Here is a 23,545-nt window from a genome sequence, read left to right on the forward strand (position 1 = left end):
ATATATTACAAATATTACATCAACATATATTATATCCACATATATTACCGACATACATTGCGCATATTATCTGCATTCCTTTTAAACATATACCACAGTGTAAATTGTTTCCCGTCGGCAAATCCAAACCACAAATAAAATTTATTCCAAGTGCCGACGCGGAAAAGGCGTTTTGTTTTCCATCAATTTTTTCCGTAAATTTCCAAATTAATTTCCGAGCAATAAATTAAAAGCGGTTTTTTCACTTTTTTATAACAAATCAATTTTTCAATATTTATTAAATTATTTTTTTTAATTTTCAAAAAATTTAAAAAAAAACTACAAGACAATAATTTTTTTTTTTTTTTCATCCATAAATAAATAATACGACCGCCAAATACCAGTCGTTCACCCGACAAATATTTTTTCCTGTATTGCTTGGATATTAATTTGTGTTTGTTTTAGAAGTACTTACAACGCGGAGAAAAGACTCCAATTCCACCATTCTATTTTCTCCGTTTCCAGTTGTAAACAAAAAAATAAAATTTTCACGTTCTAATAAACATTTTTTTTCACCGTGTTCCATATTCCAAGTGCTCCAACCGTAAATCAGGTGGACCTAATTACCATAAATAACAGGTCATTTATACAATTCGCTGTTCACTCCGAGTCACCTGTCCAATTAGTCGAAACTACGGCGTTTCCACTTCGTAAATTTTACACCACTCTCCCACCCATTACATTCTATACGGTCTTTTTCCGCTGCTTTATACCGTTCACGGCGGCAAGCTTAAATTTATTAAGTGCAGTCTAAGGAATCTGTCTACATTTTCAAAAGTGTGACCGGGCTCCAAACCGCTTCCCTTCCATTTCGCATTTCTTCGATTATGCCCATCGGAAACGATAAGAAGAAATTGTCCGCTGACAAACTCAGGTCTATTTTTTCACCACAAGGGCCCAAGAGTCCCAAGCATTTCGGTGAAAACGCCTGCACAGATTTCCGACGACTGTGCTACTCCATCCAAGGCCACAGCGCTAGCCAAATTCATTTCGGTTTCTGACCGCTTAAGCGAATTTGAGGCTCAGATCAACACACCGGAATCCGCAGCTCCAACCGTCACGATGCTTAGCGTCCGTCGCGACCAAGTCCGAACCCTATGGGACAAGGTTGAAAAGGAATTCGACCTCTGCTCAGAGTGCCTTGCATGGCTATTCTCAGGGCTAAATACAGTTATTGCTATTCAGTCTATGAAACATGTGTTGCCCAGCTCGTTGATAAAATCGAGCAGGGCACGTCTCAGTCCATCCCAGCCGCGAACGCTGCGCCCCAGGCCTACAATTCCTCTGGCTGTCGGTTGCCTCCATGCGATACAGAAGTTTTCGCAGGCGACTATCTTCGCTGGCCGACTTTTCGGGATATTTTCACAGCCATTTATATCAATAATCCACGGCTGACTCCGGTTGAAAAGTTATTCCATTTAAATGCTAAAACAAGTGGCGACGCGCATGCCATCGTTTTGATTTCTCCTCTCACCAACGAGGGTTTCCGCTCTGCGTGGGAAAACCTAAGAGAGCGTTTTGAAAATAAACGATTGTTGGTAAACAGTCAATTGAAAATACTGTTTAATGTGCAGTCGATACCAAAGGAATCTGGGGCGTCCTTGAAGGTACTGCAAAGTACTGTTCAAGGTTGCTTGACTGCCTTAGAACTGTCAGGCATCAACACTGAGAACTGGGACTGCCTGCTGGTATATCTGTGTTCATCCAAGCTCCCGAAGATAACTCTCTCCTTATGGGAGCAGTCGCTACATACGAAAGCCGACATCCCGACATGGGCAGAGCTGAACACCTTCCTCATAGAACGTCATCGAACCCTAGAGGCCATCGATGATGTGAGACCGTCCGTACCAAGTCAGTCGCACTCCAAAGCGATGAACTCAAGTGGGCCCTCTAGAAAACTAAATTCCTATGAGACGAAAGTGGCTCCAAAAGTTGCGACTTGTGCAACAAGGAAAACCATCCTGTCCGCGTTTTCTCCAAATGTCGGTTGACGACCGGTCAGTCTACATTAAACGGAAGCAGTTATGCTTAAACTGCTTTGCAAAGGGACATCAGCTTCGTGAGTGCAAAAGCACGCACAATTGTTTTACTTGCCGTGGCCGGCATCACACGTTGTTGCACCGAAACAACCCCTTTTCCAGCAATTCAAGCTCTTCAAATCCTGCAAGGCCAATTTCCGCTAATCAGGCCCAATTTCGTTACAAATGTGCAAGCCGGTGTTCAAAATTATTTCGCCACGGGCTCAAGAGCTATCCTTCTTGGCACTGCCGTAAGACGACGGCCTATGTCCTCCCTCAACTAGCCGGAAATCTGCCTTCCTACCCAATTCCGCAAAATTTCCTTCGGGATCTTCCCGATTTTCCACTGGAGGATCCAAAATTCTATGAGAGCGCACAAATAGATGTCCTTATCGGAGCCGACATTCTGCCTTCGGTGCTTCTGAGTGGAGCAAAAACCAACATCTGCGGCTCTCTCTTGCGGCAAGAGACCATTTTCGGCTGGGTACTAACTGGGCCGGTGTCAGCCTCAGCACAAAGCAAAATTTCCTCCTTTTCGACGCAGATCTCCCACGCGTACGATAATTCACTGGACAAACTACTCACAACATTTTGGGAGGTGGATAATATACCAACAAAGTTGGTAAAAGAATCCGATTCCATGTGCGAGAAGAATTTCTTTCAAACGACCACGGGAAACGAGTGCGGCAAATATGTCGTTACTCTGCCCTTTCGCGACCCAGAACATATCGGTTCCGGGCTAGGGCATTCTAGGTCTTTCGCGTTGGCTCAGTTTTTAAGAAATGAGCAGCGTCTAAAAAGAGATGAAGCCTTAAAAGCGAGATACAATTGGGTGATCCAGGAATATCTCGACTTAAAGCACATGCGACAAGTTCTTCCTACCCATGATTGCAACGCCTATTATATGCCACATCACGCCGTCTTAAAATCGGAGAGCGTAACTACTAAACTCCGTGTAGTATTCAATGCCTCCAGCCTTTCATCGAATGGTACCAGTTTAAATGATATCCTTCATGCTGGCCCTGTCTTACAGTCCGACTTGACCATTCAAATTCTGAAGTGGCGCTATTTCCGATACATGTTCAGCGCCGATATCGAAAAAATGTATCGGCAGATCTGGTAGATCCGAAACACACTCCATTCTAGCGAATACTTTTCCGTAACAATAGAGGGGAAATCAGAGATTTCGAATTGGAGTCAATTGCGCGCCTTTCCTGGCCATCCGAGTACTGCAGCAGCTAGCAGCTGACGTAGAACGCAGCCATCCAAAAGCTAGCAATGTCATTCGAAATTTCATGTATGTGGATGATGTTCTAGCCGGAGCGGACTCCACGGAAGAGGCTCAGCTCATGGTGCAAGAGCTCCGAGACGCTCTGAATTCCGCCGGATTTCCATTGAGGAAATGGACCTCCAACCAAAAGGAAGTTTTAGCGGCCATTCAGAGCAACCATCTTTTAAATACTGATTTTCTCGGGATCGATGCAGAAAGCACTGCCAAAACCCTCGGTATTCGCTGGAAGGCAACCTCCGACGAATTCTTCTTCGTCCCGCCAGAGTTGACTATCGAAACGTCCTTTACAAAACGCCAAGTCCTGTCCCAAATTGCCAAATTGTTCGACCCTGCAGGCTGGTTAGCGCCGTTTATCGTTCGAGCTAAAATTTTCATTCAGGAGATTTGGCTGCAGGAACTGGGGTGGGACGATGGCTTAATTTTCTCCAAAGTTATTCGGTTTTAGAGCAGATACGCATTCCACGCTGGCTATGGTTTAATCCAGATTTCAAGGTCGAACATCATTGCTTTTGCGATGCATCGCAAAAGGCTTATGGGGCGGCAATATATGTCCGCGTAGAAGTGGGCAGCACCATTATGGTGCAACCCACCCTAATCGCGAAAACCCGGGTAGCACCAGTCAAAACGGTTTCGCTCCCACGACTGGAGCGTTATTGCTTTCCGAAATGGCTGCAGCCATCATTCCGCAGATGCCTACGATTAACTCCGAACTTTACTGTTGGACGGACTCCACGATAGTGCTTGCATGGTTAAGCAAGCCAGCGTGCCAGGGGACCACATTTGTAGCTAATAGGGTGACGAAGATCGCCCAGGCCACAAAAACAGAGAATTGGTCTCCTGTTCAATCTGAGCATAATACAGCAGACCTGGCAAGTAGAGGAGTTTCCCTCCAAGATCTAGCCGATAGCCAGTTATGGTGGCACGAACCGACTTGGTTGCAAAATCCACGCAACCAATGGCCAACTCAGGTCGACAACGCTCCGGGGACCGACCTGGAAAAGCGTGCTCTAAAAGTCCATCTCGCAAAAGCTCCTTCTGAAGAGTTGTTGGCACGTTTCTCCAAGCTTGAGAAAGCTCTACGGGTCCTTGCTTATGTTCATCGCTTCATTCAGCGGTGCAGGAAGCAGACATCTCCATCTGATGTGCATTTGCTGGCCACTGAAATCACCGCCGCCGAGCGGTTCCTATGGTTGCCCTATGGCCATATCCCAAGCACCTGAAGCATCTTGTAGGACGTACATCCTGATAAATGCGGCACCGAGACCAGCCTACGTTAACCGAGCCCCTTTTAAGCACAGTTATTGCATCGTTTGCACTGAGCATCACAGTCGCTATCTGTGTGCCGTCACGCATTTTGCGCAGGCCCCTCACATCTTCTTGGGCAACATTGATGCCTTCAAATTGTAAGACCATGCATCTATGGAGTTCCTCAACCGTGGTCGCCTCATCCATTCCGCTACAAGTTAGCGCCATTCTCTGCGTACCCGTGCGTACCGCCGCCATTTCCTTAAGGGACTCTTCGATGGCTCCTCTGTATAAGGGTACGTTATCGGAGGCTTTGCCCTTCACCTCGAGCAGTAGCTACCCCTGTTGAGTCCTTCTAATTCTCCTCACTTGGTTGCCAAACTCGCTTAGGTTCGGATCTGCTCTCAACTTAAGCAGTATATCGGCATACGATGCTTCGCCAGTTTTCTTTAATATGAACTCCTCGGGCTTTTTGCGTATGCGCTTAGGCTTCACCTTTGGCCATTCAGTGCTGCTAGTGCTCTTAGCAACCGCTGCAAAGCTGGATGGGCTTGATACTTTTGCCTTGGTAGCAGCCGCTTTGGGAGCCTTGTTTGGAGGAGGTAACACTGGAAACTTCTCCGTTACGCTTTTTAAGGCCGACGTCGCTGGACGCTTCTTCTGAGCCTCTGCCTCTGTCTGTGTAGCGATGTCTTTAGCGGGGGCCGCTACGTTGACTGTGCTCTGCTGCAGCTGGATCGCTCTTGTATTAAGAGCAGCCAGATCCGTTATTGCACCTTTCTTCTCCTTGGTGACATGACGCTGCGTCTCAAATGCGCACAACACCATATTTATCTTGGCATTCATCATGTCCAAGATGCTCCTCAGATTCTCGTGCTGGAGCGCTGACAGGTCTAAAGGCCGTATTGGCGAACCACGTGGAGATTTCGACGCTATATTCTGCGTCGGAACGCTGATGAGATCACTGATCTTTTTCTGGTTTGTTGTTATGGTTGCTGCCGGGGCCAGGCTAGCTACCACAGCAGTGCGGTTGCTGGTTATCGCCGCCGTCGTATGGGGGCCCGTTTGGTCCCCTCTCTCAACCGCCGGCGCGTGGGTACCAGCACCCTGCACCGTTATTTCTACTCCTCTCGTAGGAGACCTTGACATCCTGGAGCTTCTCCTGAAGGGGTCGTCGCCTTTGGGGGCACTGCCCCCCGCTGGACTATCCATTGTTCAAACGTGGCGCAAGAAGGGTGAGAGGATGCTTCTCGGTCTGTCCCAACACGCGGATCAGCTTTTGAAAAGAGAGCTCCCACGTAGGCCACAGATTTCCCCTAGGCGTTGACTGCTGGAGGTTATTCCGCCTCTTCTCGGACATATTGTCGGTTATTGTTTATTGTTTGTTGTTTATTGTTGGATTTTGAAGTAGAAAAAATCTGAAGTCTAGTGTAAGTTAGTTTAGGGCGAAGGCGGGAGCATAATAAAGTTCTCTCTCGCTCTTTGCGAATTCGCCCCGTCTTCACCAACCTCTGTTAAGCTAGGCCTAAGAACACATATGTTAAATAGAGATGAAGTCGAAAATTGAATTCAACACGAGCACACGCATTTTTTCGTTGTCGTAGTTCCGAGTTTAAACTAATTATTCTTGCCACCAAAGGTAACTTTTAAGGAAAGTGGCCGCTAAAATTAGCATTCGGAAACCACAGGTATTTGTGCAAAAAATTGAAAGCTAGAGTTATAGACAATTTTAATTTTTATTGTCTTGTGCTGGAATATTGCACCTCGCTTTCAGTTCATGGCACATATGTACGTATCAATATAGTAGAGCTAGATTGCATGCAAATTATCCAATTTATTTGTTGATAAAATACATACACATACATATTGAACTGTTTTTGGACGCAACATTTATTAATAATTTTGTACTGTATTATTGAAATCACTGTCGCCCCCCTTCTCGTTCGTTGAAACTTGCATTAATAGTTGGGAAGTTAATCCAAGCTTGCGAACTAATACACAGACAGCCTTATATACTAGCAGCTGCAGCGGTGAACTTTTCGTTTTCGCTTCGCTTTTGCACCGCTACCTGCGTTGTTGTTGTTTGACCCTTTTTTCGTTGGCGCGCTTAGATTAGCGGACCGTCAATTGACGCTCTACGGGTATACCCTTTTCGGCGTCATTTCGCACCCACTATTAATTGATACTGCGTGACTTGAATTTCAATTTAAATAATTTGTTTTCGTTGTTCTCATCAGAAAAATATTTAATATACATTTCGAACAATAAATTAATAATTTATAAAAAATTAAATTAAACTATTTTTTTGGTTCAATAAATTTCTAATTATTGTTCGAAGGTTATTAAATTATATTGTCGGTCTGATTTGAGATAATTTATTTCGGCCATTTATTCATTTAATTCGGAAATAAAATGTAATTAATTTAAATATTTAATTTAAAATGAGCCTAGAAACCAAAAATAAATCTGTTCTGGAAGAGCTGAAAAGCAAGCTCCAAAGTCGGGTCAGAACAATTCGCCGATTAAATGAGCGACTAGAAACGGAATCGATTCCGCTATTAGAGGAAGAATTGAAATGTCGACTAGAAAACTTAAATGCTTCAATTAGTAAGGCAAATCAATTACAAGAACAGATAGAAGACATAGATTGTAGCGATGAATTTGGCGACGAGTTGGAAGAGCTTTGTATAGTGACCAAGGCAAAAATAATGTCCCTGTTGTCTGCTAAAGCTCCAACTCGTGCGCGACTTCCGAATTTGGCATTGCCAAAATTCAGTGGAGATTATTCGGAGTTCAAAAATTTCATCAGCCTTTTCGAAACTTTGGTTCATAAAGACGCTAGCATTCCAGTTATCGAAAAATTTAACCATTTAATTTCATGTCTCTCTGGTGAAGCTTTAGGAACAGTTAAATCTTACCAAGTCACCGAGAGCAATTACGAAAAGGCACTAGCCAGTTTAAAAAAGGTTTACGATAACGAATGCCTCATCTTTATGAATAATATATCAACATTGTTTAGTCTGCCTAAAATATCGCATCAGTCCGCTTCCTTTTGAGAAACCTTATCGATACTGTTTCTTCGATTTATGGTTCTCTGTTATCGATAGGAGGTGATACAAAAATTTCGAATGCAATTTTGATATATTTGGTATTGAATAGAGTCGACCCAGTGACCAAACAAAAATGGGAGGAAATGGGAGGATTATGAGATTTTGCCGCTTTGGGCCGATTTTGAAAAAATGTTAAGTCGCCGATATCAGCATTTATCAGCTGAAGAATCGACAAAGCCGAAACAAGATAAAATGGTGTCGAGCAAGCCACATAATCTTAGCTCACTCTCGTGTTCCTTCTCCAACAGCAAGCCTCAGCAAACTTGTAGCTATTGCAATGCAGCAGATCATTTGCTACAGAATTGTAGCCCGTTTGGGCGGCTCTCTGCCTCCTTAAGTATCAATTGTCTGCGAAAAGGCCATACTGTTTCGAAATGCAAAGGCACAAAGTGTCGAGCTTGTGACCGCTCACACCATATTCTGCTTCATAGATATACAGTGCCTGAGAACAGTTTAGCGTTGCCACCCCCGCCAGAGACCATATCTCCTACTTTTAACCAAGATCAGCCTTCCACGTCACATGTTATGCATGCCACGTCCTTGGACAGGATGATTTTGGCTACGTCAATCGTAAGCGTCCGTACGAAAAACGGAGAATACGTCTTGGCCCGAGCTCTGCTGGACTCTGGGTCTCAAACGAATTTTATAACAGAAGAACTGGCGAACCGCTTACAGATTCGTAGAGAGGAGTCGTGTATCAACTTACTTGGTATGGGCTACTCCAATTCTCAAGTCAAAAAAAGGTACACATAGTGGTGAAGTCGCGAATAAATGGTAGTGAGTTTTCGTTCGATTTCTGGATCTTAAAGTCGATCTCCGGTTACCATCCTGATCAGTCGGTGAACGTCAGTGATTGGAAGATCCCGAAGAACCTACCATTAGCAGACCCATATTTCTACAATTCACAAAAAATTGATATGTTGATAGGAGCAGAATCATTTTTCGAATTGCTAGCTGTTGGTCAAATTAGACAAGGTCCTGACTATCCAACTCTACAAAAGTCCCTACTTGGTTGTGTTGTTTCGGGCAGATACAAGTCTGCAGTCCCGAAACAAGTTGTGAATAGTTTCAGTTGTAGTGAAGAACCTTTAGTATCGATTGACAGCACACTACAGAAATTTTGGTCACTGGAGGAAATGCCAAATCTAAAGAAAATTCTGTCGCCTGAGCACAAGTTATGTGAAGACCATTATAGGAAGACTACTCAGGTATTGCCATCAGGTCGGTTTGAAGTTAGGCTGCCGTTTAAATCTGATCCAAATGGATTAGGCAACTCCTTCGAGGTTGCAAAACGGCGGTTTTTGTCGCTTGAGCGAATGTTGTCTCGAGATCCTAACTTGAAGACCATGTACTTGGAATTCATGGAAGAATATCTCGCCCTAGGTCATATGTCGCCTACAGACAACAAAATCCCTTCCGCTCCACATTATGTCATTCCCCATCAATGCGTGTTAAGGCCCCAGAGTACGTCAGCAAAGTTGCGCGTCGTGTTCGATGCGTCCTGCAAAACATCGTCTCAGGTGGCCTTACATCCTGATGGTGGGGCCGACAATTCAAGAAGAGTTTTACTCCACTCTACTCCGCTTCCGGCTGCACAGGTATGCCCTGACTGCGGATGTAAAAAAGATGTATCGCCAAGTAATGGTTAATGAAGCGGAAGTTTCAACTCATAGTGTGGAGGAGAGACCCCTCTGAACCCTTGAGATTATAACGGGTGTTTTTTTTAGAGGTATAGAACTTTAAATTGCAATAAAACAACGATGGATTATTCGATTGACATGAATTTTATTGACATGAAAGATAATCTTGTGGCATTACATTTTAAATATGATTTCTGGCATATGACCGCCACGGCTGGCTCGGATGTAGTCCAATCTGGACGTCCAATTTGCAATGACTTTTTCCAACATATTTGGCCGTATATCGGCAATAACACGGCGAATGTTGTCTTCCAAATGGTTTAGCGTTTGTGGCTTATCCGCATAGACCAATGACTTTACATAGCCCCACAAAAAGTAGTCTAGCGGTGTTAAATCACAAGATCTTGGAGGCCAATTCACAGGTCCAAAACGTGAAATTAGGCGGTCACCAAACGTGTCTTTCAATAAATCGATTGTGGCACGAGCTGTGTGACACGTTGCGCCGTCTTGTTGGAACCACAGCTCCTGGACATTATGGTCGTTCAATTCAGGAATGAAAAAGTTAGTAATCATGGCTCTATACCGATCACCATTGACTGTAACGTTCTGGCCATCATCGTTTTTGAAGAAGTACGGACCAATGATTCCACCAGCCCATACAGCGCACCAAACAGTCAGTTTTTCTGGATGTAACGGTGTTTCGACATACACTTGAGGATTAGCTTCACTCCAAATGCGGCAGTTTTGTTTGTTGACGTAGCCATTCAACCAGAAGTGCGCTTCATCGCTAAACAAAATTCGCTTATGAAAATCGGGAACAACAGCAATCTCGTTTTGGGCCCATTCGACGAATCTACGCCTTGCTTGATGATCGTTTGGTTTCAATTCTTGCACGAGTTGGATTTTGTAAGCACGCAAACCAAGATCCTTCCGCAAAATCTTCCATAAAGTGGATGGACACAGATCCAATTCCTGTGCTCGATGGCGGATGGACTCATTCGGGTCTTCCTCAATGCTACGCTCTACAGCAGCAATAGCTTCTTCTGTACGCACCGTACGGCGTCTCTGGGGATGCGAGTTATCAATAAGAGTAAACGCGGTGCGAAAACGGTCCATGGTTAATCGAATTAACTGCTCTGATGGACGATTTTGTCGACGATAAAATGGACGTAGTGCGCGATACGTATTCCGCACAGAACCATTATTTTCGAAATAAAATTGCACTATTTGCAAGCGTTGTTCAGGCGTGAGTCTATTCATGACGAATTGCCAAACCAAACTGAGAATAAATCACTTGACAGCTGTTAAATCGGTCGCCATCTTGAATAGTAATGCCAACTTAAAGTTCTATACCTCTAAAAAAAACACCCGTTACAAGCTCAACACCGTCACATATGGTACTGGACCACCCCCATTTCTGGCTATTCGGTGTTGAGTGAATCTGCTAAATGTTCATTCCCTAGAGCTGCCGACGTGATTGGATCCGATTTTTACGTCGATGACATGTTAACTGGTGCTGCATGCGTAGAGGAGCTAAAGACAATTAAGTTTGAAGTGTCTCAGGTTCTTCAAACAGCAGGTTTTGAATTGACAAAGTGGTTTTCAAACTCTGAGTCTCGGATTCAGAGTGAACTAAGGCGTTAGGAATATCGTGGTTGCCTAGCGAAGATGCCTTCAAGTTCAAAATTGACACTTCTGTCATGGGTCTCCGAGCGACAAAACGGAACATACTATCGGTGACATCGAAGCTGTTTGACTCGGCTTGTTAAGTCCCATTGTGATTAAAGGAAAGATCCTATTGCAGGAACTCTGGCTTAATAAGTTAGATTGGGATGAGTCAATTCCGATGCATTTGAAAACAGCTTGGGATATGCTAAAAAGCACTCTGTCTCAACTGGATGAGATATCGATTCCTCGGTTCGTGCATACCGACCCATTGTCACCGGTACAGCTACATGCCTTTGCCGATGCCTCCATGAGAGCTTATGGAGCTTCCGTCTATATTCGTAGCAAAACTGCCGAAGGTTTTAAATTGTTGTTGATCGTTGTTGACTTCAAAGTCAAAAGTAGCGCCGCTCAAGACCAAAACGCTCCCAAGGCTTGAGTTATGTGCCGCTCACCCTCTCGCAGATCTCTGCCATAGAATCAAACCCTTATTAAAAGTCCCTATTGAACGAATTGTATACTGGTCGGACTCTGAAGTTACTCTTCACTGGATTCGATCTCATCCATCTTCGTTGTCGACATTCGTTTCGAACAGGGTAGCGGAGATTCAAGAATGGTCAGGAGAAGCTACATGGCGGCATGTTCCCACAAAGCAGAACCCAGCAGATATCGTTTCGAGAGGTTGTGACGTCGATGAGATAGGGCAGTCGATCTGGTTCACTGGCCCACCATTTCTGAAGGACGAAGAAGAAAACTGGCCCAAAAATGCGCATTTCGAGCCGGATGAGGAAGTCTTGCGTCAGGAAGCTAGGAAGACTGTGGTCGTGCTGACCGCTGCTGTGCAAACTTCCGATTTGCTGGATGTCATCGAGGGGTTTTCGTCACACCTCAAACTTCTTAGAGTGTTCGCTTATATGTTCCGCTTTATAAGAAAATGCAAAGACAAGAGTATAGTTTTCGAAGAAACTCTGTCACCGACTGAATATAATGAAGCGTTTCATAAGATTATTGAAATAGTACAAAAGCACGAGTATCAAGTAGAAATTGAAAAGGTTCGTAAAGGCTCCAAGGTCGGCCCAAGTCTTCAGCGATTGAACCCATTCATCCATGAGGATACAGGCACTTGGTGCAACTTTTCGTTGTTGCGAGTTGGGGGGCGACTAGCTAACGCTCCTATATCATATGATGCCAAGTTTCCCTTGCTGTTGACGAAACGCTCGCAGTTTGTGCAGAGCTACGTCCGGCATTTGCACCATTCCAATTTTCATGTCGGCCCTCGAGCACTTGTGAGCATCCTACGACAGCGTATTTGGACCGTAAACGCTCAGGAACTCTGCAGTCAGACAGTTCGATCATGTGTGCGCTGCCTCAAATGCAAGCCTCGACTGATGACACAAATTATGGGAAATCTACCCGCAGATAGACTCCGTGCTCTCCGCCCATTTTCGATATGTGGCGATGATTTTTGTGGCCCTGTCTATACGACATTAAAAATTCGAGGTAGGCCCCCGTATAAGTCCTACGTTGCCTTATTTGTTTGTCTCAGATCTAAGTACTGATTCTTTTCTATTGGTTTTTCAAAGATTCATTGGTCGACGAGGATGTCCGCAGACAGTGCATTGCGACAACGCGACGAACTTCGTCGGAGCGAGTCGCCACTTCCTGGTTCTTCGCGATCGGATCGAGGAGCAGGCGGACGCAATTCGCGAGTTACGCATCAAAAAGCGGCCTTAGAAGGAGTGATGGAGCCATCTTCCGGAGGGCGATCCACAAGCTGGCGCCGCTGCCGATTTGTTGAAGCCGTGGAGGCGTTCAACGGGGCCGGTGTTGGCGGAACTCATATTGTCGGTTATTGTTTATTGTTTGTTGTTTATTGTTGGATTGTGAAGTAGAAAGAATCTGAAGTGTGTAAGTTAGTTTAGTGTAAGTTAGTTTAGGGCTAAGGCGGGAGCATAATAAAGTTCTCTCTCGCTCTTTGCGAATTCGCCCCGTCTTCACCAACCTCTGTTAAGCTAGGCCTAAGAACACATGTGTTAAATAGAGATGAAGTCGAAAATTGAATTCAACACGAGCACACGCATTTTTTCGTTGTCGTAGTTCCGAGTATATTCTTCCGTATAACTGCCTGCTTTCTCGCCTCCTTGCGAATTTCACTCATCGCATAACTCTCCATGGTGGTAACCAGTTAATGGTGCGCCTCATTCGGTCGAAATACTGGATTCCGAGAATTAAGAACCTGATGAAAGCAGTGGTAAATTCGTGCAAAGTATATGTGATCCACAAAAAGCGGTTGCAAAGCCAACTGATGGGTGACCTGTCCAAAGAAAGAGCATCGTTCTCCCGACCATTCACGTATACTGGCATGGATTACGCCGGTCCGTTCGATATAAAGACCTATACGGGAAGAGCATGTCTTATTACAAAGGGGTATGTGTTAGTTTTTGTTTGTTTCTCCACCAAGGCCATCCATTTAGAGCCTACATCTGACTTAACGACCGAAAAGTTTCTTGCCGCTTTCGCTCGTTTTGTATCCAGAAGAGGGTGTCAACGTCAAGTCCAGTCAGACAATGGCAAAACCTTTGTTGGCGCTGCCACCCTGCTTTCCCGCGATTTCCTTCAAGCCGTAAAAGAGTCGGTGACGAATGCCTATAGTCATCAAGAGATGCAATGACAATTTATTCCTCCGGGGGCACCCCATATGGGAGGCCTTTGGGAAGCAGGCGTAAAAAGTTTTAAGACGATATTTTACAAATGCACTGCCACACCAAAATACACGTTCGAAGAGCTCTCCACGCTCTTGGTAAAAATAGAAGCGTGCCTTAACTCCAGGCCGCTCTCTCCTATGTCTGAGGATCCTACTGATTTGCTGGCTCTGACGCCAGGTCATTTCCTTGTCGGGGGACCCCTTATGTCCACGGTGGAACTTGAAGTAAAGGGAGAAACGAAATCCATTCTAAATCGGTGGCAGCATTTGAAGGCTCTCCATCAGCAGTTCCGTGTGCGATGGAAAAAAGAGTACCTCGAAGAACTCCATAAGCGCACTAAATGGCAGGCCCCGACCAAAAATCTTCGCATCGATGACATGGTCGTCATCAAGGACGACAACTTACCCTCTAATGAGTGGCGGCTCGGCAGAATTGAGTCTGTCTTTCCAGGAGCCGACGGCAACGTCCGTGTAGTAAATATCCGTACTGCACGTGGAGTTGTTGTACGTCCAGTGGCAAAAGTGGTGCTTTTGCCGACTGAGTCTTCCGAATCTCAACAATAAATAGGGGCGCCTCTCGTCCTTAGTTGTAGTTCACTAGCACTAATCATCCATTCTTTTTCATTTCGTTTTCGATCTCCTTTCGCCATTCAACTACCCGCAGCAGTATTCAATCCTACCGTTGCCGAGTCTGCCGCGGTATCCATACTCTTTGGAAGTGATCGAGGTTCCTAAAGCTCAGCGCTGAAAAGCGTCTGCGAGCAGTCCTCATTAACAAATACTGCGCCAATTGCTTCGCTCACGAGCATTCTACAGGAGACTGCCGAAGCGGTGATCGTTGCAGGATGTGCGACCGATCCCACCACACGCTGCTCCACATGCACGAGCAGGTTAGGTCGCGAGCGCGCTCTCGTCTCCAACCGGTGCCAACCCGACAAGCAGCTTCGGCCTCATCTCAGCGTTCCCGCCGGCAAAATCCGCCAACTCAGCGTAGGAGTTCACCGCCACAACGCCCGGAATCGACCACGCCAGGCCCATCGCTCTCGTCGCTGCTGCAACGCCACATCGTGAACATCCTTCCGACAGCGCTGGTCATGTTGGAGACCGGGACGAAGACCTTCGAGACCGCAGCACTCATCAATCCGTGCACCCCCATGAGCTGCATCGACGCTTCGTTGGCGTCAGCCTTTTCGTTACCGATGACCAATGGTGGCGACGAGAAGGTCTGCACGACGACGATTCGCTCCAGGATCGACGCGAACACTAAGCTGGAGGTCGTGCTCAAGATCGAGCCCAGTGAGCGGATCCGCACACCTGTGCGGGCATTGAGCGACCCCAGTGATTGCAAGGGGTTTGGACTGTCACCCGCTCTCCGCTCCCTCTTACGCTCTCCCGCTCTTCGCCACAGAGTCTCCAAGGAGTCTAATTAGAATAAGCACCAGTGTCAAAACTAATTTCGCCGAATAAAGATGTTCGCTTTTCTTCGAGTGTCTCTATTTCAGCATATTTGGAAAATTCCAGGACAGCACCCTCCTACAACCCATCAGGAACTAAAAACGTTTTTAGCAAATAGGACATCAAAAATTCTCGATGCTATTCCACGAAATACAATACATGGCAACATGTAAACACCACGGAAAATCATGCCGACTCAGGGCATGCTCACATCTGACCTGCTCAATTTTTATCTTTGGTGGACGGGCCCATCGTGGCTGGGAGATCTGGAAAGGCTTGTGCTACAGTTAAAATACTTCCCTTTCAGAAAATCACGACCAAGAAGAGATGCAAACTTTGTCTTTGAGTACACAGCAAGAACCATCGGATACCCCACTAGAATTTCTGTTTCAGCGTATCTCGTCAACACATCGCATCGTAGCTTACGTCTTACGCTTCATCAAACAAACAAGAAGGGCTGTACTTTGATGAAATTCACATCACTCACATCACTTGTTTTCGACAGGCGATCCTCATCGCAACTTTTTATTGAATAACAAGACGCTTTAAAACCCTTCTTAACTTCTTAAATTGTCCTCAATTGTATGCAAGGATGACATTTTAAGAGTTGGGTGCAGACTACGGAACTCGCAGCTACCGCAGATGGGATACATCCTTTCTTATTGCCAAAGTCATATAGCATCACAAAGATGATTTTTAAGCATGAACACTGGGCAAACCTACATCCAGGAGTTTCTGAGCTGTTTGTCCGTGTACGGCAAAAATATTGAATCTGTGGGCACGCAATCTAATAAGAAAACTGGTTCACGACTGCGTAAAATTCTTTCGGCAACGCACACATGCATCACAGTAATTTATGGCTGATCTACCGAGCAATCATATCACAGAGGCACTACCATTTCAGCACTAAGGATGTGATTACGCTGATGTCTTCGTCGCACTTTGAGAAAAAGCTATTAAATCTTCAGCGACAATGGCACACATTTTGTGTAATGAGTTATTGATGAAATGCATTACCTTCTCCAGTCGCAGCACCATAAACACACCGTTGCACAGTCCTTGGCTAACGACGGAATCAAAGGAGTTTCGTACCTCCACATTTACCACATTGGGGAGGAAAATTGGAAATGGGTCATCTGTACGCTCAGTCAAACTGCATCTTAGTTGTGTCGTAGGAAAGACGACCTTAATCTTTGAACAGATGCACACTCTTTTTGCTCAGATAGGCGCGGTGGTTAATTCTTGACCGTAATGTTATACCTCAGACACTGTCATAACATCCCTGCCTTCATCATATTTTTAAATCGGTCGACCATTCACTTGCGTTTCAGAAGGAGACCTTGGTCATTTGCAAATTAATTGCTTGGACAATCCATGTACCAAGGATTTTGAAGAAGATGGTGCCAAGAATATTTAACAATATTGCATGAACGTCACAAGTGGAAAAATAAGAATTCCAATATATCTGCAGACAACGTGTCACTGGTCAAGGATTCTAATCAGCAGCCAGCCGCTGGGCTCTTAGCACGCGTAGTTGAAACTTATCCTGCACCAGATGGACTCGTGCGCTCTTTAAGGCTAAAGACAGCAACTGGAGAGCATTACTTCCTTCTTCAGAAACCATTTTTCAGGGGGGACTGGGATGTTGATAAACTTAATTATATACGAATTATAGTATTTCCGTTGCACTGCACTATTTCATTTTTCAGTCACACTAATGAAAAATTTTTAAACAGTTGAAACGCCAAAACTTTTAATAATGATTTTTTAATGTTTTTTTCTTTATCAGTTTCTGAGATCTTGATCTGTCATATGCACGGATCGGACAGACGGACATGGCCAGTTCGACTCGGCTATTGATCCCGACCAACAAGATATACTTCATATGGTCGGAAACTTCTGACTGATACATAATTTTCAACGAATCTAGTATACCCTCTTACTCTACAAGTAACGGGTATAAAAATTTTGTTCATGTTTGTTAATGTGTTTTTAGTGTGCGTTTATTTGTGTCGCCTAGAAAAATGTTTAAACATATTAGCTTGGAGTTTTGGTGGATGCATTTATCTTGATCCAGGCCTTGAATATTCTTGGCAAACTTGGACTGCGCGTAGTGCCATAAAATGATTTGTGCCCGTTGCACCATCTGGCAAGAACCGTTTTGTTTTAATGTCGTCTTGCGAACTTTAACTTGAGGTTGTTTACTTCCTTCTGAATTTAGTCCTTAGGTTCAATCTGTTTGGAGAACTTGGCAGTGGGGTTGTTGCATCCTTCCATTGAAGACCGACTTCCTATCGGTCGTCTTTAAGGACCGCAATTGATTTTAGCCGATTTCTGCCGATTGCATTTGAATTTTATATATACGCTTTTGATGGATAGTTGTATAAACTCAGATTACAACATATTTTACTTGTCAACTCTTCTAATTATACCCGTTCTTCGTAGATTAAAAGGGTATACAAGACTCGTTGAAAAGTATGTAACAGGCAGAAGGAAGCGTTTCCGACCATATAAAGTATGTATATATGTATATTCTTAATCATGATCAAGAGCCAAGCCGATTTGGCCATGCCCGTCGCTAGAAAGTTGAAAATCAGTATGCAGCCTCCAGAGCCATAGACGCAGCGCAAATTTGTGGATGCCCACACTTTGAAAAATGTTTGGATATTTTTGCTAGTCTTGTAAATTTCTATCGATTTGCCAACAAAAATTTTGCCACGCCTACTCTATCGCCCACAAACCGCCAAAAACTGTCAGTGTTGAAGACTCTCCTTCGCACTCCCACTAGCTGAGTAACGGGTATCAGATAGTAGGGGAACTCGACTATAGCGTTCTCTCTTGTTTTTTGTTAAATTTACGTAAATTAGTTGTATACTCATTTTTAGTAGATAAAAAAGGTAGTAATACTAGATTCGATTAGGATAGGAATCTGGCCTTGTTCCTTTGTGTGTCCGTATGAACGCCTCAATCTCAGAAACTATCGATATCGATATTCAGGTATCTAATAGTCGAAGAACTTTATATTTTTGTTCAACGTCACTAGCCGAGTCGATCGTTTCACGTCCGTCTGTCCCTCAATCTGTCTGTATGAACGCCTCGCTCGCAGGAACTATCGATATCGATATTCAGGTATCTAATAGTCGAAGAACTTTATATTTTTGTTCAACGTCACTAGCCGAGTCGATCGTTTCACGTCCGTCTGTCCCTCAATCTGTCTGTATGAACGCCTCGCTCGCAGGAACCATAAAAGCTATAAAGTTCAGATTAAGTATGCCGATATCAAAGCCGTAATCGCAGTGCAAGCTTGTTTCCTGTTCTCCATGCCATTAAACCGACCAAAACTGGCGCGCCCAAATTTTTGAATAAGGTTTACATTTTCTTCGCTTCATTATATGCCTTGCCAATTTCTATCGGAATACCGAAACCAACGGTCTTTCGATTTTTTTTAAATTTTATTATTTTGTTTTCCAGACTTTTATTTATTTAAATGAAGCCTTTAAATTCATATTTCAAAAGAATTAAAATTAAAACGCATAGCACATCGCGCCATATATATGTATATACCCATATTTAACAATTGTATCTTAATAACTGGTAACTAGGCCGTAAAGTTCTTTTGGTTTTAAGTTACGATTTAAATTCATTTTTTTTCAGAGTAAAGAAGACGAACAAAGTATAATGATGCTTCCAATGGAAGTAACTGAGCCTTCTGACATAATTGAAGGAACGGAAGAAATAAGAAGACGAAAACGATCATTAAATAGGAATTTAACATATAAACAAGTTAGTATCAAATATATAACAAATCAAAAAACAAATTTATGGAATACACTTAATAACGATAATATAATTTTTACCCTAAAATACCTACGAGCTCCACTTGTAGTTTGTGACTTTAAAGGTTGGCGAAAGTGTTTGTATTAATATATCAATTAAAAAGTTTGGATTCGTAAAGATAAAATAGAATATATTTCGGTAGTGTTCGTGCAACAACATGTTTTCGGAAAAGTGTTTCGTAGGTACAAAGAGTCTCTGAAAAAAAGCGTTTCGAATTACCGGACCACATGTTCGGAGCGCAGGAACTATCAGTCCGACAGCGCCTTCCAGAGAGCAGCTCGTGGGCAGTGGATTGCAAAATGCTGCCACTCACACGTAGGCAATGCATTCCAGGATACACCCGGTCAGTTCAGCAGCATGCTGAAAAACCGAAGCATAGAAGAGGCCGACTTCAGTACAAAGGGTTCGGAGAAGTGGAATTTTAAGGACCTGCAGAATTCTGAAGAATAATGGGGGTTAACTAATCGCGCGAGTCCCACGGCCACACCTCCCGCCCAACCGACCGAGGGGCGCTGCCGAGTATCGTACGGCTCGAATCGCGGCAAGATAGACGCGATATAGAAGACAGTAAAGGACGAGGAGATATATGTATATAGTAGTAAGATCTAAGAATTCGTTAAGTATGTTAGTATTGATCGCTTTAAAAACGGCAGAGAGTCAGAATTAGAGATAATAGGATACAATCTATTATAGTCAGATCATAATACTTTGTAGGGATCATGCAACTCATAATTAGATCTACAATGAATTAAAATTAGAGGTATGTAATTTCTAGTAAATCTGCTCGGAACAGTGAAGTTTAGCCGACTAACTAAGTCGGGACTATCCACTTCACCACGAATAAGGTTAAAAATGAAGACTGGTCCAAGCATCGTTCTACGGTTAGCTAAGGAGGGTAAGTTAATTAGCATTAGTCTACTTGTATAAGGAGGTAATCTAAGGTTTGCATCCCAATTAAGCCGCCGTAAGGCAAAAAGTAAGAAGTTCTTTTGAACCGATTCAATTCGGTCCGAGTAAACTTCATATTGTGGACTCCAAACAGGTGATCCATACTCGAGGATCGGACGGACTAGAGAAATAAATAAGGTTTTGGTCATGTAAGTATCATTAAACTCCTTTGACCACCGTTTTATAAAACCAAGCACACCTCTGGCCTTATTGACAATAGACGAAATATGGTCTGAAAATTTAAGTTTAGGGTCCAGAAGAACACCAAGATCATCAACATGTGTTATTCTGTCCAAAGAGCACCCACTTAGAGTGTAGGTCGTGTGCATTAAGTTGGCACGACAAAAGGTCATAACTTTACACTTAGAGCCATTTAAGTTTAATACGTTATCACGGCACCAGGTTTGAAAGCTATCTAGATCGTTTATTGGAGACTGGAGACATAATTTTACATCATCAGCGTACATAATAATAAATAAGGTAAAAAGGAGCGGACCTAGGTGGCTCCTCCAGATAACTTAGAATCTAATTTAGGAGATCAACAGGGAAACCTAATAAATCAAGTTTTTTTAATAAAAGTGAATGATTAACATAGTCGAATGCTTTACTAAAATCCGTATATATGACATATGTTTGAAGATTATTTTTGAAGCCCTGTACTACGAAGGAGGTTAGGTCCAGAAGGTTTGTAGTTGTTGATCTGCGTTTCATGAACCCATGCTGACATGGTGATATAATTGACCTTTAAAGGTGCTGCAAATGAGGGGTGATAACATTTTCAAAAAGCTTAGGGATAGCAGACAATTTGGAGATTTCTCTGTAATTGCTTGCATCGGATTTGCTGCCTTTTTTATGGAGAGGGATCACAAAGGACTCCTTCCATATATGGGGGAACTGTGAAGATTCCAGAGATAAGTTAAACAGTTTAAGTAGAGGTTTGCACAAGGCTTCCGCACAGAATCTAAGCACACAGCCAGGAATTCCGTCGGGACCTGGCGAATAGACAGGCTTAACTCGCTGAAGATCATAAAGCAGAGAGCTTTCGTTTAAAGTGGGACAGAATATTAAATTGGACTTTGATACCGCGTAAGAGTAAGGCCGTTCGGAGTGAGGAAAAAACTTGGCAACTTGGCAAATAGATCGGCTATTGCCTGATCCGATGTTACCGAAGTATTTTCAAAAAATAGCGAGGAAGGGTAACTGGTTGTTTTGCGCTTAGTGTTAACGAAATTATAAAATTGTTTGGGATCCTGTGCGAACTGGAACTTACAACGGTTTAAATAATTCTTATAACACTGAGCGTTAAGCACGGTAAAATTTAACCGAGCACTTCGATATTTAGAAAATATAGATTGAGAAGCGGTATTTTTAAATTTTATATAAAGTCTGGACTTAACATTTCTTAGATGTGTCAACTCTTTATTATACCAAGGAGGTTTGTTAGAGAGAGACGGATAGTACATCGGAACACAAGAGTTGAAAAATGATTTAATTGCAGTATACAAAATATCTATGGCATCGGCCATTATGTTGCAAGAATATAGATCGGACCAATTAAAGCCAGATATAAAAAGATTTAGCCTCCGAAAGTTTGCCTTACGAAAACAATGAATTCGTTTAGTTGACTTATCTGGCCTCTCTTTTATTACGGTACCTGTGTCGATTGTCACCTCGAAGTTGGATGGTATGGATCTTCTGGTTGACTAAGAGGTGCTACTCTAGTCAGAAACACACATTCAGGATTGTAACAAAACATAGATCCAATAAACGACCAAGAGAATTTCGAATATAATTAACTTGCGACAACAATATGTCAAGCAAGCCGTCAAGAAAGTCATGCTGTGCTATAGGCAGGAGAATATTCGACTGTTCTTCTGTGGGCCACTTAGTGCCTGGTATATGAAAGTCACCTAGAACAACTAGTTGGTCCCTATCGGACAGTCTGTTTGAAACGGATTGGATTATGACTAAACCTCCCCGCCTGGAGGGACGATCATGCCTGTATACTGTGTACATACCTGGGAAAGCTTCGGAGTTAAGTATCTCCGGTTTTAACCAAGTCTCTGTAAGCACAATAATATGGGATGCAAAGGAATGGCTATTAGAATACAAATTAGTTAGCTTACTACACAACCCTCTTACATTTTGATAACAGATAGTGAGACTTGATTTTAGTTTTTTGAAGATAAAGAACTAGAAGTAGTAGAGGAGGAGGATAGGGAAGGAGGATAGGGAAGTTGTCTTGAAAGATGAGATGTTCCTAGCATAAGAAAAGTTAAATTTTTCCACTTTTATGTTGTCGGCTTTTGTTTTGTCTTGTATATAAGACAGTACATCAGATGATGTTTGATCAGGGAAAGCCGAGAAACAAAAATTTGTTTCTTAAGTGGAACCACAAAGAGTGGTTTTGGCACTGCAGGTTGTATTTCTGAAGTGCCAACTTGTGCAGGTAGTCCGGACTAAATATTTCTTTGTGGTAAACAATTCGGGACAGGTGGAATCACCGGTTGAAAAACCAGTGCGGACAAAACGGAATCTGTAGCAATCCCAGGCTGGACTCCCTCCACAACCGATTGATCGGATTGCACCGAATCTTTTTTAGCTGCCGATCTAAGCAACATTTGAGGGTTTGCTGCGATCGTCAACTGATCAGCTGTGGATTCCTGTTGATCACTTGCCGAAGGTTGCGGGGCATTCCCCTTAGGCAGCCTACCACCAGCGGCTTTCTTGCGCTTTGGTTTTTCTTCTTATAGTTATAAGCGCAGAAAGAAGATCATCAGCTCGACGAAAACTATCTCTAGCCACGCCAAAACTGCTGATCAGTCCTTTCAAGCCAACTTTAGTTTGGCGCATAAAGAGTTGTATTTCATTCGCAACTCCTAGGCAAGTATCACAACAGTATTTTAGATTAGGGCCTTTAGCTAGGTCATCACTTGTTCGGCCGTTAAAACCAGCGCACTTAGTGTGCACCATTCTATCACATAGCCAACAGGTCATTTTTGACTGCTCAGGCTTTATTACCTGACGGCATTTGTTATGGAAGCAGACAACATTGTTTTCCATGTTTAATTGGGTTTTGACCTCTGTACCAAAAGACAAAATCAGAAAATGTACCGCAAAAGCGCAGTCTGCACTTTAGGATTTTGTGTCGGAAAGCGAGAGAGCGGGTGCACCGTGCAGTTAAGTACAAAAACAACACCAAACAGCACTACGGACAACGCACGAAAGAGAGAGTAAACAAAACGCAAAGACAGAAAGAGATCACATTGAATTAATTTATTAAAATAATGCACTTTTCACAAAAGATTCACTCGCGAAGAATACTATCACACATACTTATCACATATAAACTGTTTGTTCCCGAAAACATTTTTTTCGTAGACGTCTTTATTTAATTGATAATGAATTTGGAGAATAAACCTATTTCAACCTCTTTCCCTTTTTTTTGTTTTTTCAAATTTTTGCTCGGGCTTACCAAAGAAATACTCATTATCTGGCTGTTGAAAAGACTGGAGACTATCCCATTCTCCCATTTGAGACCTATCTACCTAGTTAAGCATGTGTTTAACGCCTTGTCAACACCCTTTTCTTTC

The 23,545-nt window shown here is 43.4% G+C and overlaps 1 pseudogene; it reads left to right on the forward strand.

Annotated features, from left to right (window-relative positions):
- The first annotated feature begins 866 nt into the window (after window positions 1–866).
- On the forward strand, window positions 867–13,831 carry LOC122756465 (annotated as a pseudogene).
- Window positions 13,832–23,545: the final 9,714 nt, after the last annotated feature.

This window comes from Drosophila santomea, chromosome 3L, assembly GCF_016746245.2.
Source record: "Drosophila santomea strain STO CAGO 1482 chromosome 3L, Prin_Dsan_1.1, whole genome shotgun sequence".
Taxonomy (NCBI): Eukaryota; Metazoa; Arthropoda; class Insecta; order Diptera; family Drosophilidae; genus Drosophila; species Drosophila santomea.